The sequence below is a fragment of the Ailuropoda melanoleuca genome, chromosome 11, assembly GCF_002007445.2.
Source record: "Ailuropoda melanoleuca isolate Jingjing chromosome 11, ASM200744v2, whole genome shotgun sequence".
Classification (NCBI taxonomy): domain Eukaryota; kingdom Metazoa; phylum Chordata; class Mammalia; order Carnivora; family Ursidae; genus Ailuropoda; species Ailuropoda melanoleuca.
The window spans coordinates 87,961,322-87,978,932 of NC_048228.1; the positions used below are offsets into that span (position 1 = coordinate 87,961,322).

General features: G+C 35.1%; 1 pseudogene; it reads left to right on the top strand.

Annotated features, from left to right (window-relative positions):
- The first annotated feature begins 9,823 nt into the window (after positions 1-9,823).
- On the top strand, positions 9,824-11,285 carry LOC100474330 (annotated as a pseudogene).
- Positions 11,286-17,611: the final 6,326 nt, after the last annotated feature.

Genomic DNA, 17,611 nt, shown 5'->3' on the forward strand with positions numbered 1-17,611 from the left:
TAAGCCCAACTCTAAAAGCCTGATGGTACGGCAGCCACGTCACGACAATGAGGAAACAAGAATGGGAACAAATCAAATGCAATAAAGCTGGTAAAAGTGAAAGACAGAAGGAACCTGGATGACAGATAAAACACTGAGTCACTGAAACAGCGACAGTAATTGCCTCACTCCAATTTCCACATTTTCACATTTTATGACAAAAGTAAACATTCTTTCTTTACTATTAGTTAGGTTTTCTATTACTTTAAGTCGAAAGCAATAGATACATATAAAGAGTGTTTGGACTTTCAAGACAAGTTTATACTTATTCATTGATTGATTCATTCATTCAATGATTTTACATATTTTACATTACTTTATTCTATTTTACATAAATTGCTTTGGAATATTCTTATTGATTTTGTGTCTCTTTTTACTAGAATAGAACATTATTTTCTGCTGTGCCACAGTGCTTAGAACACTGTCTGGTATAAAGTGGGTGCCTAATAATCATTAGTGAGTGAATAAGTAATATATTATTACGTAAATTATCTGCTATCAACTAGGCATACAAGGAAAACATGAGGTAAGATATAGGAAAGCTCGTAAATATAAATGATGTATTTTAGTTGTGGATAAGAAGCATGAATCTGGTACAATATAAGGAACAGAGTTTTCCTCTTCATGAGTCATTGATTAGAAAATACTCTTATGTCATCTTCATGGGTATCAGACTTCTCTATTTTAATGACTTTCTGAAAGATAATTGAAATACAGCAGATAATTAATAATAATTGGTCAGTTTGGAAAGATACATATGCTGTGAAACCTTCACAACAATCAGGAACGCAAATTTTTCTATTACCCCAAGAAATTCTTTTTTTTTTTTTTGAGGCAAACTCTTTACTTTTATTCGATAACATCTTTATCACTTCCTCATTACAAAATAATTTCATGGTAATTATCTGGATAATTGCATAAAAGCTCCAATTTTTTTGACTTTGTGAACAATAACATACCCAAGGAAGTTCTTTATGCTCTTTTCTAATCCCTTTCCTTCCTCCATCTGTATCTGCACGTAATAGCTAAATTGCTTTCGGTCATTCTAAATGAGTTTGCATTTTCTCTAAATGTATATAAATGGTTTATATAGCATGCATTCTTTTTGCTTGACTTCTTTTCCTCAGCAAAATAATTTTAAGATTCATCTGTGTTGCTGTGTATCACTAGTTATTTGTTAATTGCTAAATAGTAGCCCGTTGTAAGAATATATTATAATTTGTGGACAATCGGGTTATTTATAGTTTTGAGCTATTGCAAATGAAGTTGCTATAAATGTTTTTGTATACTCTGTGTTTGGTTCAGATATATGCTTTTGTTTCTCTTGGCTAAATATCTATGAGTCAACTGTCTCAGTCATAGGGTAGGATGTGCTCAAGTTGTGAGAAACTGTCAAAGATTTTCCAATGTAGTTGCACATTTTCACCTTCCCTTTAGCAGTATGAGAGGGTTCATTGTCCCCCACCCTTGTCCACACCTGTTATGTTCTGGATTTTGAACTTTTGAGCCATTTTAATAGGTAAGAAGTAGTATCTCACCGTGGTTTTACTTTGGATTTCTTTGATGGCCAATGCGTTCAATCACCTTTTCATGTTCTCACTGGCTATTTCTATTCTTCTTTTATGAAGAATCTGATAGTGGTGCCTGGGTGGCTCAGTCGTTAAGCATCTGCCTTCGGCTCAGGGCGTGATCCCGGCGTTCTGGGATCGAGCCCCACATCGGGCTCCCTCCTCCACTATGAGCCTGCTTCTTCCTCTCCCACTCCCCCTGCTTGTGTTCCCTCTCTCGCTGGCTGTCTCTCTCTCTGTCAAATAAATAAATAAATAAATAAATAAATAAATAAATAAATAAATAACATCTTTAAAAAAAAAGAATCTCATATTTTATTTGTTTTTACTACATTGTATGTCTTTGTATTGAATTATGAAAGCTATTTATATGTGCTGTATACAAGTTCTTTGTTGTATATCTGTTATGAATATTTTCTCCCTCACTCTGTCTTATCTTTATTTTCTTAGTGATGGTTTTGAAGAGCAAAAGATTTTAATTTTGCTGAGATCCATTTTTTTTCTTGTATGATTTTTGCTCTTTTTTTATTCTAAGAAATATTTGCCTACTTTAAGGTTGCAAAGTGTCTATGGCCATACCACCCCAAACACGCTTGATCTTGTCTTAAGGTTATAAACATTTTCCCCTATGTTTTGTTGTAGAGTTTAATGCCTTAGGTAGTAGGTTTTATATTTAGGTATGACACATTTTGAGTTCATTGTTTTGCATGGTATGGTATAAAAATTAATGTTTATGTTTTTTGTTTTTTTATAAATGCCAATTCGATCTAGTTATATTAATAAAATAGATTTTCTTTTCCTCCCCTTAATTGTCTTTGAATCATTGTCAAAAACCTCTGTTCTGTCCAGTGAGCTATATTATTGCTATGTTTTTGCCAATGCCTGTCTTAAACGTGGTAGCTTTAGAGTAAGTCATGAAATCAAGTACTAGAAGTCCAACAACATTATTCTTTTTAAACTTACCTTGGTAAATCTAAGTGCTTTCTTAAATTTTAGAATCATCTTATCACTTTCCACAAAAAACATCTTGATGTAATTTTGATTGGTATGAGTTGAATTTATAATAGATCAGTTTGGAAGAATTGTTATCATAATAATAGTAAGTCTTTTGCTCAGTGAACTTGATACATGTAGTCATTTATCTATTCTTTAATTTCTTTTAGAAATGTTTTTAATTTTCAGAAAAGTGATCTTGGATTTGTTTTTGTGGAATTTTTTCCTAGGTATTTTACATTTCTGATATTGCCAAAAGTAAGATTTTTTTAAATATCATTTCCAAATGTTTTGTGTGGGTATGTTAAAATTTAATTGATCATTTTATATTAGCCTTCTCTATTCTGACCTTGTTAAATTTAATATTGAGCTTTAGTGTCTGTTTTGTAGTCTCTGGAATTTCCTATGTATGCAAATCTGTACATAGGAGTTTTATTTCCTCCTTTCTGGCCTTTATGATTTTTTTCTTGCCTTATTGCCATGATTAGAGTCCCAGGTGAAATGCTGAATAAGAAGTAGTGAAGTAGCTATCTTGCCTTGTTCTTCATTTCAAAGAAGAAATTCATATTCAATTTATATTAATTTAACAAATTCAAAAAAATCATTGATGTGTGCATTGAAAAGTCCATATAGGAATTATTTATAATGAAATGTTTTTAATGAGAAAAATATTTTAATGGCTCAAATATAATCAACCAGATAATGGATATATATAATACATATTTAGCCATTAAACTGAATTGAATTGAACTGTATGAATCAAGGTGATGAACTAACAAAAGTAAGTTTGAATGGGGAAAAATCAAGTCACAGAAGACTACCTTAGCATGATATCATTTACAAAAAGATCAAAACCATGTGAAACTGAACAGCAGAATTTTAAGGGCTAAGTATATAATGGTAAAATCTTTTTTTTTTTTTTTAAATCAAGGGAATGATAAACACAGATTTAATGGTTGTGGTTACAACTGAGAGGTACAAAGGGAAATGTGATGAGGAGAATATACATAGGGTTTTTTTTTTTTTTAAGATTTTCATTTTTTAAAGTAATCTCTACACCCAACCAGGGGCTCTAACTCACAAACCCAAGATCAAGAATCACGTGCTCTACCGACTGAGCCAGCCAGGCACCCCTACATAAGGATTTTTAATTAATAATAGTGGGTTTTTTTGGTAAGTTTGATGGTGGGTACATGTGTAGTTTTTTGATGTTATTATTTGTGGTTAACAGTCTATTCAAAAAAATAGTTGTTAACCATTTGGTAAGTAGTCAAATGTGACTTCTAGATCTGATACCTAATGGGTGTCTTGATAGTATTTATATATCATGAAAGCCAACTAATTCAAAGTCTTAAATCTAAAAATAAGGTTTCTAACAAAATTTCTAATTCTTAATATGATTAATTTCTATGTAGGATAGCCTTAACAAAAATCTTTTGTGCGTTTAAATGACACTTACACATGCGGGTATGCATTTAAGTGTCAAAAATGTTCATGATCAAACACCTTCTGAGAATATAGTACTATTTACATAGTTATAATTAGGTGATAAACAAAACAAAAAATGACTGAAAACATAAAAGATGTACTTGTTTTCTCTTCAAGGTGGACAAATGGGTTCTTGGGCTTCATATTATGATATACACGCTTGTGAATAAATCTTTGAAGTTGACCAATAGCAAAATACAAAATCGCATTAATCCATATATGTTATGGAAATTGAATGCAGCAACCTGAATCCTCTAACATGGGAAAATTATAAGTACATTTTAAGGTACAAAGTTTCTCACATCTTACAGTAGTGGACCGCCTGTGTACTACTTTGGGCAGCTGTGGTGCTGAAGTTAAAAATAAATGCTGCAAACAACTTCTTTGAATTTGAGTTTGAAAAAAAAAATCACAGTTATTTTAGTGCCTGTATATTTAATGGAACACAATTAACAATGGCTTTAAAATGCTAAATAGGCAAACAAAAAAGTGATCCATACCTTGCTCAAAAGGTATAAAATAAAAGAGACAGAAAACAAAGACTGAGTTAACTCAGTTGATTACTGGCAAGTTGCTGCGTCCTATGGGAACTGTACCTGGTGAGATTACCATCCCCACATGCCCAAGCCTACCTGGGGTCCAACACGTCCTAGATATTCAATCCATAGTTCTCCCCATTCCTTCATGGGTTCCCACATAATTGTCTAGAAGATTCTCCACATTCACAAAACTCGACCTAAATATGTATCTTGTGATGCCTCATGTCTAAGCTAATAAACACTATAACATGAGGAATGAAGACCTCCAGTTTTAAAGCTTACATTTTCAAGAATATGTTCCTCAAGATGATTCAGTAAAACAGTAATTGCCAACTTCCAATAAGAAAGATAGAGTGTCCAGGTATATTGATTTGAGTACCAGATATTTACAAATTTTTGTTATGTAACTGTTTTCTCCTCTAAGAGATTGATTTACAATCAATGAATTTGGATGAAAAGTTATATTTTCTCAAAGTAAACAAAAATGTAAATATCTGTATAATATTCAGAGAGAACAGAAATGTATACTCAGCTAGTACAACATCCATTCTCACCACACATAGGAGAAAGCTGACACTATGTGGAATTTAGTGATGTGCCAAAGGTTCAAAACAAGTTGAGAAACCAGCTCTGGGTATTATGTCTCTTACATAATAAACCCTTTTGATTTACAGTATAAAAAGAAAGAAATTATGGAAGAAGCAGATAACTAGAAATAGAGAAGTACCTGGTATCACCTTTTGCCTTCTGCTTTTTTATCCTTTTAAACATAGTTTCTAAAATTGTTACTCCTTACTATTTCTATTCACATAAAAATCAGCTATCCCATCCAATATACTCTTTTATAATAACTTAGTGAAAAAAATCCATACCCATACAATTATTTCTAATGTCCTAGGGAATTTTATTTTTAAAACTTATTTTAAATTATAAAAAAGGAAAAGCACTTATATTTCTGTCATATATAGTAGGTTAGAAAATAGTTTTGTACTTCGGAGACTTAACAATATAAGTACACACAGAGAGAAAATACTTCAAAATTGGGTATTGTTTCAGTGAAGTTTTGACAGCCCATTTTCTTAGTATTTTCGTTTGTAATGAACCTTACTGAGGGGGCAATGGTGGGGGAGGAAGCATCTTAGGAATGTTATTTGCCTTTCTACAATTATCTCTTTAAAAAGTAACATTGTGCCTTAAGCGAAGGATTTTACAAATTAAAATTTTTGACTCTACTTTCATAGAACAATGCAGAGCTTTGACAGGTTCTCAAATTGCAATTACTATAACAATTATTTGATCTAACAATAATTGTGTTTTTTTTGATAAAAAGGACAAAAATTTGCCTCCACGATGTTTGGGGTAAAGAAAAATGTATGAAATGTTTTACGCATTTATTGCTTAAATCCCTCAGTATTCTTATCAAAAAGGTGTTCCTCAGTTTGTCAGTATAGAGTGTGTAAGGTTTTCACTGTGTCCTGAGAATTCCATTTAAAAGTCTCTACATTGAAATCCGTATTATATCTTTTTGTTTTAGTACCATAGGAACATATAGTATTATTCGTCATTATCTGATATATTTTCTTATAACAATTTATGTGATTCCTCCTCCTCTGCAGGTTTCCCAAATTTATTGAAGGAATTCTTCTATTCAATTTTATCTTCTTCCTTACTTTTCTGAATCTGAACTTACAACACTTGACATTATTGTTCTATAGACTCACTACACTTACCTATTTAATCCTTGCTTTCCCACCTATAAAGCTTATTGCCTTATTGCTGTAAAATGCTTTATTGTTATTTTATGTCCAGGGTTAATATTTTCATTCTGATATCAGGTAGGGTTTTAAATAGCCATTGAGTTACAAGTTAGCAGAAGTGATTTATGCTCTTAACTGCTTTCTATAGGTCAAACATGATACAGCTCTACTGTTTATTTTTCCTGTAAAATGTATGTCTTAGACTCGGTTGCCACTGGCTATCAGAATCTGAGCCAAGGGTTTATTTCATAGGTGTTCCAGAGAAAGAATTTGGAGATGTGGAACAGTAAAACAAGCATGAGGAAATACTGTGGTGTGCTCTCCAGTTGGTTAAACAGGAGGCCACTGAGGCTCAGTCTTGCTTGGTCTTTTGAGGATCTGTCTAGATGTCCCTTAGAATGATCCACGGAGGCATGGGAAAGGAGAGAATGTATCTTTGACCCCAATCATCTGTGTTCAAGGATTGCTACATAGAATGCCTCACACTTTCCAGACAAACATGACTGAGTGCTGGATAGGTTATGGCAGAAGTCCAGAGAATGAAAGGAAAGATGCATGGAGTGGTGAGTCAAGGGACTGTCAGTTACAACTGTGAGAAGCTGCTTGCTTAAGCAAGAGATGATGTAAAACGTGAGCTGAGATGACGTGACATGGGCTACAAGTGATGTCTGAGTCCAGAGGTATAAATAATTCATATTGCCATGTAATAATATAACAAAATGCATTATCAAAACAATTCCATATTAAAGCAAATGTAAGAAGACTCTGAAGGAGGGAGAGAAGACAGATGGCTAAAGATTTTGAGACTGAAGGAATAATTTGATCGTTTGTTTCCTGGGTTTGCTTTTTGCCTCGTACGTCTCCAACATGGAGCTGAAAAAACTAGCACCCCAGAAGTATCAATGGAAATAGATGATAAAGCCCCACAAAAGCCTTCCCTCACTGGCCAAAGGACCAGGAAATATGCAACCAAGTAAGACTGGAAACTTTAAGGCAGAAACTTCTCTATTGAAGTCAGACATCACAGGAAAGAAATTGTGGCCCCATATAAGTCAGGTAGCAAAAACTGAGGGGGAGCTTAGTTTTTCATACTCTCCAAGCTATAATGAGCCCTCCTCCCTACTTCCACCTTGATGTTAGTGAAGACCACATGGGCAAACCTAGATTTCAATCCTAGGTGGAGGTAATGAGGTACCTTCTACCTTAGCCACTATAGTTCTCAGGGGAGGATGAAGATTTTCACAACCTCCAGAGAACAGTAAAGAAGTATTCTTACCGTTCTAGGGGGATATCGGTGGAGCCCTATAGGGGAGCAAGATTCTCCACATTGACTCAACAATAGTAAGGTCACCCCTTCATTAGGTGTGAATGAGGGAAAGTGGGTAAAATGGACTGTTATCTCCTCCTGGAAATAATAGGGTGGAACCTCCCCTTCTTCTGACAACTCAGTGTCAGAGTATGCTATCTAATACAGAAGATTTAAATGGGATCCAGATTCTATTAACATAAAACTCAAAGTGATCAGGTTTCAATGAAACTCACTCATCATACCAAGAACCAGATAAAACTCAAATTGAATGAATCAGTAGATGCCAACACAGAAATGACAGAGACATTAGAATTATCTGACAGAGCTTTTAAAGTAGTCATCATTAAAATGCTTTGATAGGCAAGTACTTGAAACAAATGAAAACAAAAACAAAAACAAAAAACAAAGTCAAAAAAGAAATAGAAATTATATATAAGAACCAAATAGAAATTTTAGAAAAGGAAAATAGAAGAATAGAAATGAAAAAAAAAAAAAAAGGAATGCGTTCAATAGCAGAATGAATAGGGTCTCAAGGACCTTTGTGGCTATGACAAAAGTAGAAACATTTACATCATAAGAGTCCTGGAAGGAGAGGGAAAAAAGGGTGCATCTAAGAAATACTTAAAGAGGTAATGGCAAAAACTTCCCAAGTTTGGCAGAAAACATAAACCTACAGATTCAACCAACAAAAGCAAATTTGAAAAAGATAAACTCAAAGAAGATAGATAGTAAAGCTTCTGAAAATTAAGACCAAAACAAACAAACCACCTTAAAAGTTGTAAGAGAAAAAAAAATCCTTATCTGCAGGTAAATAAATAAGTAAATAAATAAAATTAAATGGCATCAGAAACTATCAGAAACTACAGAGAACATAGTTTTTTGGAGAACAAAAATGAAGTGACACATCATTTTCCCAGAATGCGGGGGGGGGGGGGCGGGGGGAACTTAGAAAAAGATTGTCAACCCAGAATTCTATACCAAACAAAAATATCTTTCAAGAATGAAGGGAAAAATCAAGAAATTAACACATTAGGACAAACTAAAAGAATGTATTACAAACAGAAGTCCTCTAAAAGAATAGCTACAGAAAATTCTCTAACCTTTTGAAAAGGAAAAGAAGGAAAGAGAGAAAGGAAGAAAGAGAGAAAGAGAGAGAAAACTTGAAGTATCAGAAATATTCGTAAGGCAGAAAAAAGAACATGAGAGGCAAAAGTTGGGGGTACATATAATAGATTTTCTTTTTCTCAAGTTTTATAAATTACATTTAACATTGAAAGAAAAATTAGGACACTGATGTGGTTCTAAGTGTATGTACATAGAGGAAATACTTAACACAACTATATTATAAACAGGGGAAGATAAATTTAAGTAAATGGAGGTAAGATTTATATATTCACACAAACTGGTGAAATTACAGTATCAGTATACTTTGATAATTTATTCATATGTAATGTAATTACATATTACATTATACATATTACATATTATATACTTTATATTATATATAAATACATATGTATGTATAATACCTATAAAAACCACTAAAAAAGCTATACAAAGAAACACATTAAAAAATCCACAGTTTGGGGCTCTTGAGTGGCTCAGTCACTTAAGCTGCAGCTCTTGAATTTTGCTCGGATCATGATCTCCGGATCCTGGGATGGAGCCCCACATCAGCCTCGGTGCTCAGGGGGAAGTCTGCTGAAGATTCTCTCTCGGGGCGCCTGGGTGGCACAGCGGTTGAGCGTCTGCCTTCGGCTCAGGGCGTGATCCCGGCATTATGGGATCGAGCCCCACATCAGGCTCCTTGGCTATGAGCCTGCTTCTTCCTCTCCCACTCCCCCTGTTTGTGTTCCCTCTCTCGCTGGCTGTCTCTATCTCTGTCGAATAAATAAACAAAATCTTAAAAAAAAAAAAAAAAGAAGATTCTCTCTCTCCCTCTCTCTCTGCCCTTCCTCCCACCACTCACAAGCTCGCTCTCTCTCTGAAATAAATAAATCTTTCAAAAAATAAAAAAGTCTACGTATAGAGGCAGCTGCTGCAGATGCCGACAGAGCCAGCAGGCTTGCAGAACTGTGACAGCGGTGTAGGATCTGCCTCTCATGAGTGGCCCACAGTGGCAGTGGCACCATGAATGGGGGCACCCCTTACATAGGCAGCAAGATGAGACTTATCTCCAAGATGGGGGTCGGCTGTGAGGGTATCCTCTGTACCATTGACGTTGAGAACTCCACGGTAGCCCTTGCCAAACTTCGGTCCTTTTGTCCAGAAGACAGACCAATAATTCATCGAATACCACCTCCAGATGAAGTCTTTGAATATCATGTTACACGGGAGTGATACGAAAGACCTCACTGTTTGTGAGCCACCCAAACCACAGTGTTCTCCACCTGGGACCCAGCTATCATCCAGTTTCCACTAGGCTCATCTACTCCAGGCAGTGGGCTCCTATGGACCTTCCTACAAGACGTCAACATACAGTCAATTCATTCGAAGTTCATTAGTTGGGCAGCAGTTTGGTGCTATTGGTGTTGCTGGAAACTCTTTGACATCCTTTGGAACAGAAACATCAAATAGTGGTAGCCTATTCCAAAGCAGCGCAGTTCATTCTGCCTTTACGCAGGATGCAAGATCTATAAAAACACGACTATCTCAAGGTTGTTCAAGCCCTCAGTTAGACCCTTTGAGAAAAACCCCAACCATGAAACAAGCAGTAGAGACCACCTCTGTTCACTTACCTGCTCCGGCCCCTGACGGGATAAGGATCCCTGTGTCAATCAGGCCTTTACCATCTACCAGCCAAAAAGTAACAGAGAATCAAGTGCACAGGTGAGCTGAAGTACACAAAGGTTCAAGACCAGAAAACGAGCAACTCAAAAATATCAAAGTAACAAACAAAGAGTTCCAGGTGCTCCTTTGGCTCTAAGAAGAGAGCGTGCGGGTCATCGAGGCAGCAGGGGCTGATGTGTTGTTCAAGACGGTCCAATGAAATTTGAGGAACATTGTGACCTTGAAAGTGTGAACGCACATTTTAACGAGGAGGAAATTGACAGTTTTCTAATAAACTTATATTCCAAGTCAATAAACTTGAGAAGCAGGAGAACCCTATAAATAGTGAAGCTAAAGGAGATTCAGAAGTTGATACCAAAAACAGTGAGGAAATGCAGATGAAGAGATCCTCTTGGACTTCACTGCTATTATTACAAAAACAAATCCTCCTTTGATAATATTTCTTGTGATGATAATAGAGAACAGAGACCAACTGGGGCTGAAGAAAGAAGAGTACATGCCGAAACATTTGGAATTACACTTTGTCCAAACCGTGGCTGTGGGGAGTACAGAGAGAGGAGGTCTTGATTTCTGTGGTGGCCAAAGGCATGGTGGTGACAGAGGTGGTACCTTCATCACCCCTGGAGGATTTCATGGTGGGCTCAGAGGAGGTCCTGGGGGGCAAGGAGTTTGCAGATTTTGATACAGGAAAGACAACGAAGTTGCCGCATCATGTATAAACAAGTCTTCGAAAATAGGCGAATTTCTAGCTCTTCATGGTCCTGAAAATTGGTTTCAGTCTTTGGGAAGAATGAAGAAGTGAATCCGCTCTACATTTGTCACCAGTACTGGGTGTTTGTTTTTCTGCTTAACTTCAAAGATACAATGCAGTTACTTTGGAGGAGAGGATGTTTAGGCTCATCTTAAAAAACGAACATTAAATACATTTGGAATAGCAGAAGGTTAAGTCATTTCTTATGTAAAATTAAACTACAACAGTACTTCAGTGGGACTTAGAAGTATTTTTTTTATCACTGAAGGGATTTTTCTTTTTTTTTTTAATTTTTTATTATGTTATGTTAGTGACGATACAGTACATTATTAGTTTTTGATGTAGTGGTCCATGATTCATTGTGTATAACGCCCAGTGCTCCATGCAATACGTGCCCTCCTTAATAGCCATCACCAGATTAGCCCATCCCCCATCCCCCCTCCCCTCTGAAACCCTCAGTTTGTTTCCCAGAGTCCATAGTCTCTCTGGTTCATTCCCCCTTCTGTTTACCGCCCCCCTTCATTTTTCCTTTCCTTCTCCTACCGATCTCCCTGTTATTCCTTACGTTCCACAAACGAGTGAAACCATATAATTGTCTTTCTCTGCTTGACTTATTTCACTTAGCATAATCTCCTCCAGTCCCGTCCATATTGCTGCAAATGTTGGGTAATCGTTCTTTCTGATGACTGAGTAATATTCCATTGTATATACGGACCACATCTTCTTTATCCATTTGTCCAAAGGGCATCTTGGCTCCCTCCACAGTTTAGCTATTGTGGACAATGCTGTTAGGAACATTGGGGTGCATATGGCCCTTCTCTTCACTATGTCTGTATCTTTGGGGTACTCAGTCGTGCAATTGCTGGGTCATAAGGTAGCTCTATTTTTAACTTTTTGCGGAACCTCCACACTGTTTTCCAAAGTGGCTGTACCAACTGGCTTTGAAAGGATTTTTCTTATCACTAAATTGTATTTTGTAATTTTAAGTTGCCTGCAGATAAGGCCATGATACTGTGTTTTGAGCCATAGAAGGTTGTGTGTGCATGTGTGTGTCTGTATCTCCCTTCCTTCCTTCCTTCCTTCCCTCCTTTCTTCTTCCCTCCCTCCTTCTTTCTTTTTCACTCTCTTCTTCCTTCCCTCTCACTCTTTTTTTCTCTTTCTTTCTTTCTCTCTCTCTCTTTCTTTTTTTTTTTCTTTCTTTCTTTCTGGAATCCTGTAATATCCCTCTTGAGGTAGCTTATTTCATCAATTAATTAGGGTGCTGGATTGTAGGGAATTTTATCAGTCAACTATGCACACACAGTGAAATACTCTTCCTTGAGCAAAGACAACATTTATATAGCTGTAAAATTCCACTATATTCCATTGCCAAAGAAACATTAAGAACTTTGTATAGCTGTATAAAAAGTGACTAATTTTTTTAAAGAATAAACGTTTTAAAGTCAGCAAACATACTGTGTCCTTGCAGAAGTGAATCTCTGAGGAGCAGAGCTATGGGTGGTGGGTCTTTATTAATGGCTTACCAGACTTGAGATTTTTTAAATTTTTATTTATTTTTTAATGTTTGGAACATAAATGAAAATTTGATACATTCTTCCATTATCTGAAAATGATAAATTACCCACACTACATTGTAAGAACTTTATTTTATAGCAAATGGCATATGACAGGATTGGTCCAAATAATATTTTCAGTATATGAATGTAAGTAATCATAGATAAGAATGTACTTAGCTGTATCTTCAAATAAGTGATCTCCTCTTTTTTTAAAGACAATAAAACTGGGCATCAATTAACCTGTTAAAAAAAATCCACGGATAAATCAAAGTAGAATTCTAAAAACAAATTTTCAAATAACTCACAAGAATGCAGGCATAACAAAACAGAGAAGCAAACAAATATAAAATAGAGAACAAAGAGAAAAAAATGAAATTCCAGACTTTAGCTCTGTATTATTTTTGTATTGTTGCTGTACCAAATTACCACAAGCATAGTGGCTTAAAACAACACAAATTTTTTATCTTAGAATTCTAAGGGCCAGGGATCCAAAGTCATTCTCACCGGGATAAAGTCAAGGTGTCAGCTTGGCTGGTTCCTTCCAGGAGCTCCAAGAGAGAATCTATTTCTTTGCCTTTCCTGCATTTCTTGGCTTGTGGCCCCATCCTTGCCATGGCATTACTTCATATTCTACTCCCATCATCACATCTCTTTCTTACTCTGACCAACGTGCCTCCAAGTGTTAAAGATCCTTTTGACTATATTAGGCCCACTTGAATAATGCAGGGTAAATTTGTTACCTAGATATCCTTAATTTAATCACATTGCAAAATCCCTTTTGCTACTTAAGGTAATATATTCACAGGTCCGAGTCATTACGGTGTGGGTATCCTTGGATGGGCATTATTTTTCTACCATAACCCTAACATATCAATAATCATATTAATATAAATGCTTAAAATATTTCAGTTAATAGAGAAAGTCAGAGTCAATTAAAAAAAAGAGAGAGAGAGAGAGCAGGGAGCCTGGGTGGCTCAGTCAGTTAAGCATCTGCCTTTGGCTTTGGTCCTGATCTTGGAGTCCTAGGATCAAGCTTGCATCTGGCTCCCTGCTAAGTGGGGAATCTGCTTCTCCCTCTGACCTTCCCCCTACCTGTGCTCTCTCTCTCTCTCAAATAAATAAAATCCTTTAAAAAATAAATTTTAAAAAAGCAAGCATTGACTATCTAAATGCTCTCTGCAAGAGATTATTTCAAGTATAACAAAATAGGCAGTTTGGAAATGGAAGTTGAAAAAATGTATATTATAGAAACATTAAAGGAAACAGGAATGGTTACATCAGGTAGAATAGATTTCAGATTAAAGACAGTTACCAGAGACAGGAGGATTTTACAATAAAACAGGGTAATCCCACCAATAAGACACAGCAAACCTGCAGAAGATGTGAAGCCAAAACTGATGGAACCGAAGGAGAAACAGAAAAATTCACAGTTACATTTAGAAAACTTAACATCCCTCTATCAATAATTGATAGAATAACTAGGCAAAATCAGCCAGGATATACAGGAATTTAAGATAGAATAACTAGGCAAAATCAGCCAGGATATACAGGAATTTAAGAGCTCCATCAAATGCTATATAATCAAGAACAACCCACCCAACAACTGCAGAATATACATTATCTTCAATTGCTCCTGGAAAATGTAGCAAAATAAACCATATTTTGTGCCATAAAATAAACCCTCCCCAAAAAATGTAAAGGATTTGTATCAGTGTGTTCTCCAATCACAATGCTATCAAACTGAAAACCAATAATGGGGAAAAAAGGAGAATATGCAAACACTTGGAAACAAAATCATACACTATTAAATACTCCATATGGTAAAGAGGAAGTCTCAAAGGGAAATAAAAAAAATGCACAGTAATACTAAAGAAAATAAACATACATCATATCATAATACAGCTAAATTAGCACCGAGAGAAATTTATAGCAATTTCAAAAGGCATGCATTAAAAAGAGGTAAAGTCTCAGATCAATAGTCTAAACTCCTAGATCAGGAACTAGAAATAGAGAAAAATAAACTCAAACCAAACAGAATAAAGAAAATAATAAAGAGCAGAAATTATTAAAATTGAAAACAGGAAAATAGTTCAGAAAGTTACTAAACTACATTCTCATGTATATTAAACAAATAATTTGAGAAGCTCTTACACTGTTTAGAAAAATAAATTCATAATTTGAACACCCCCTTCCAAAAAACCAAACAAAAAATCCTTCCAGGCATAGCTGGTTTCACTAAAGATTTCTATATAGTCTTACACAATCTTTCCCAGTTTCTTCCAGAAAACTGAAGTGGATAGAACATTTAATTAATTTTATGAGGTACTATTAGCCTGATACTGAAACCAGATAAAGTTAATACAAACTCAAAAAAAAAAAAAAAAGAGAGAGAGAGAAGAAGAAGAAGAAAACTATAGGCTAATGTCCTTCATGAATAAAGACTCAAAACTCCTTTAAAAATCTTAGCAAGTAGAACTCACCAGCATACAAAAAAGAATTCCATATGATGATAAAGTGGAGTTTATTTCTAGTATGTTGGAGGATGTTAAGACTTGTTCAATATTTGAAAATCAATCAATGTAATCCATCAAATTAACAGGGAAAAAGGAAAAATTGCATGACCCTATCAATCAATACAGTAAAAGCATTTGCAACATTTAATATCCATTGATAATTAGAACTCTCAGAAAAATTGAGGTGAAGGGGAAATTTCTCAAACTACTAAAGATTAGATCCACAATCAACGTTATCCTCAATGGCGAATGCTTTCTCCCTATGATTGGGAATAAGGGAAAGAGGTCCATCTCATCGCTACTATTTTACACAGTGATAAATGTTCTGTCCAGTTTACTAAGGCAAGGAAAGAAAATGAGAGACATACATTTCATTAAAGAAGAAATAAGACCATCATTTGCAGATGACATAATTGTCTAGGTAGGCTTACCCTAGGGATCTATAGAAAACCCTGTAGAACTAATAAGTGAGTTCTGGAAGTTTGACAGAAGATCAATGTACAAAAGTTGGTTGTATTTCAACAATACAGCAATAAGCATCTAGACATTAAAATTAAAACTGCAATATCATAAATAATTGTTGCACAAAATGAAGCACTTAGGTGGAAATCCAACAAAATACGTACAGGAGTTGTATGCTAAAAACTATGCAACACTAACAAAAGGAAAAAAAGGTAAGTAAATGGGCACATGTGCCGAATGTCAGAGATTTTGTCCATCAGTTCCCTATGGAAAATAACCCATAAGGTTTTTAACTTCTACAATTAATTATTTATAGTTTATAAATCTGTTTATTTCTTATTGTTCACTAATTTCATTATATAAAATATATTTTAATTTTTTTAAATTAACAATACATAAATGTACATTCATTTTTTTAAGGTTATCGATAAATGTACATTCTTGTTTCATATAGTCAAAACAATAGAGAAGTATATATAGCCAACTTGATTTTTCCCATTTCATTCTTTCTCACAATCCAGTATCCCTCCTGAAATTAATGACTTAAAATACAGTCTTTATCTTTCTGATGTTTTTTTGTTTTTTGTTTGTTTTTCTACATTAGATAAACATTCAGGTTGTCAGTTTTGAAAACAAATGCTATCTCTCATTGCCAGGATGACATTCCTGTCATAATTTGTTAACAATACAATATAGTATAGCATGGACACCCATTAAAAAAGACAGACCCTAAACAATTGGAACACATATAACGGGGCATATGAGCTGAATATAGGTCCCATGTGTTATCATTTTGAACATTTTCAAATACTGCGATATTAGATCTTCTTTGTGTGTTGTGTATTCTTCCATTATTATGTTAGCCTTAAAAATTCCCTCTAACCTCTTGTGATTAAAACATAATTCCCAGGGTACCTGGGTGGCTCAGTTGGTTAAACATCCGACTCTGCATTTCCGCTCAGGTCAAGATCTTGGGGTCCAGGGTTTGAGCCCCATGCTGGGCTCCCGCTCAGCAGGGAGTCTGCCTGAGGATTTCTCTTCCTCTGCTCCTCCCCTGCTCTCGCTCTCTCTCAAATAAATTAATAAATATTTTTAAAAAATTTAAAAAATAAAACATAATTCCAAAAACTTTGCATTCTCCAGAACTGGACTGACTAATTTGTGCATTAGTCCATTGTGGGGCCATCTTTGACTCAGCTAATCAACTTTTCATCACAGATACCATCCATAGCAGAGAGAGATCCCTGATTTTATTGTTTTCTTTCCCCACTGATATGGCTTTCTCAGCAGGTCTCATTTAATTCCAATACTATTTTCCCATTACTTCTAAGATGCTTCAGTTCTTCAATAAATTAAGCTCTCCTAAAATCTGGAAAAAAAGAAAAAAAGAAAGGCTACCTAGGACCAGGCTAGACTTTATAGTCCTAACCTGTCTTAAATGTCCTCTCAAGTTGACCGGAAGCTTAGTATGACTTGCAGAAAGGGGTTTATCCTGCGATTAAATAGGCAGTGATCAAAATATCGGTTCTATTTTGCAGAAGCAATCCTCAGACCCATTAAAATAGCCTTCAGGGCCTGGATTAAACTAGTCCTATAATATGTTCTATTTAAATAAATAGCTTGCTTAATCAAATAATAGCTCCCCTAAAGAGCTCACTCAGTGAATGAACCTTTTCCTCTTAGGATTCTTTTCATTGCACCCAGATGTAATTTCTTTGCAAACTGCCTCTGGCAATATTTTTTTTTTGTCTTAATGTACAGATTTGATTTTTTTATATTCAGTCTTCATGGTCTTCAGTGATTCCTAACTGAAGGGGTTTTCATTGAGAAATATTTTACACCATGG